This window comes from Sinocyclocheilus anshuiensis, unplaced genomic scaffold (genome assembly GCF_001515605.1).
Source record: "Sinocyclocheilus anshuiensis isolate Anshui unplaced genomic scaffold, SAMN03320099.WGS_v1.1 scaffold1706, whole genome shotgun sequence".
Taxonomy (NCBI): domain Eukaryota; kingdom Metazoa; phylum Chordata; class Actinopteri; order Cypriniformes; family Cyprinidae; genus Sinocyclocheilus; species Sinocyclocheilus anshuiensis.
This window is the reverse complement of record NW_015546108.1, coordinates 79,781-81,264: the sequence shown is the minus strand read 5'-3', so window position 1 is coordinate 81,264 and position 1,484 is coordinate 79,781. Positions and strand designations below refer to the sequence as shown.

Sequence of the window (1,484 nt, the reverse complement as noted above, 5' to 3'; positions counted from 1 at the left end):
ACTTAACTATGCTCTCATAGAGGGTGTGGTAGAAAACCACAGAACGGAGATTAGATGCTTCATGGTCAAGGATTTTGTGTTTCAAAAGCCACAAAGTCCAAAGGGAGCACCCAGATTTGAACTGGGGACCTCTTGATCTGCAGTCAAATGCTCTACCACTGAGCTATAGCCCCATAAAATCAGCAGCTCAAAACTGCACACAGGAAATTAGATCCTTCATTTTGACAATATCGAACAACAACAACATCTTCACTTTAAATTAAAGGCTTTAGTTAACCTAAAGCTGCCAAGTCCAAAGGGAGCATCCAGATTTGAACTGGGGACCTCTTGAGCTGCAGTCAAATGCTCTACTACTGAGCTATAGCCCCATAAAATCTCTCGCTCAAAACTGCACACAGGAAATTAGATCCTTCATTTTGACAATATCAAACTGCAACATCTTCACTTCAATATAAAGGCTTTTGTTACTCCAAAGCTGCCAAGTTCAAAGGGCTCACCCTGATTTGAACTGGGGACGTCATGAGCTGCAGGCAAATGCTCCCCCACTGAGCTATACACCCACAGAGTCAACACCTCAAAACCGCACACAGGAAATTAGATCCTTCATTTTGACAATATTGAACAACAACAACATCTTCACTTTAAAATAAAGGCTTTAGTTAACCCAAAGCTGCCAAGTCCAAAGGGGGCACCCAGACTTGAACTGGGGACTTCTTGATCTGCAGTCAAATGCTCTACCACTGGGCTATACCCCAACAAAAACATGATTTGAACTGGGGACCTCTTGATCTGCAGTCAAATGCTCTACTACTGAGCTATACCCCCACGATATCAGCAGCTCAAAACCACACACAGGAAATTAGATCATTAATTTTGACAATATCAAATAACAACATCTTCACTTTATAAGAGAGGCTTTGGTTACCCCAAAGCTGCCAAGTCCAAAGGGAGCACCCAGATTTTAACTGGAGAACTCTTGATCTGCAGTCAAATGCTCTACAACTGAACTATATCCACACAAAAGCAGTGGCTCAAAACCTCACACAGGAAATTAGATCCTTAATTTTGACAATATCAAACAGCAACATCCTTACTTCGAAATAAAAGATTTAGTTACTCCAAAGCTGCCAAGTACAAATGGAGAACCCAGATTTGAACTGGGGACCTCTCGATCTGTAGTTAAATGATCTAACACTGAGCTATACCCCAATAAAATCAGTAGCTCAAAACTGCACACAGGAAAGAATATCCTTCATTTTGACAATATCAAACAGCAACATCTTCACTTCAAAATAAAGGCTTTGGTTACTCCAAAACTGCCAAGTCTAAAGGGGGCACCCAGATTTCAACTGGGGACCTCTTGATCTGCATTCAAATGCTCTACCACTGAGCTATACCCCTACAAAATCAGTAGCTCAAAACCACACACAAGAAATTAGATCATTCATTTTGACAATATCACATAACAACATCTACAGTTTAAA

General features: G+C 40.9%; 2 non-coding genes across 2 annotated transcripts; both read right to left on the bottom strand.

The window, feature by feature from the left end:
• Positions 1 to 101: 101 nt before the first annotated feature.
• Positions 102 to 173, bottom strand: trnac-gca (transfer RNA cysteine (anticodon GCA)). The gene has a single exon. It is a non-coding gene; the product is annotated as a tRNA-Cys (tRNA).
• A 510-nt stretch (positions 174 to 683) lies between these two features.
• Positions 684 to 755, bottom strand: trnac-gca (transfer RNA cysteine (anticodon GCA)). The gene has a single exon. It is a non-coding gene; the product is annotated as a tRNA-Cys (tRNA).
• Positions 756 to 1,484: the final 729 nt, after the last annotated feature.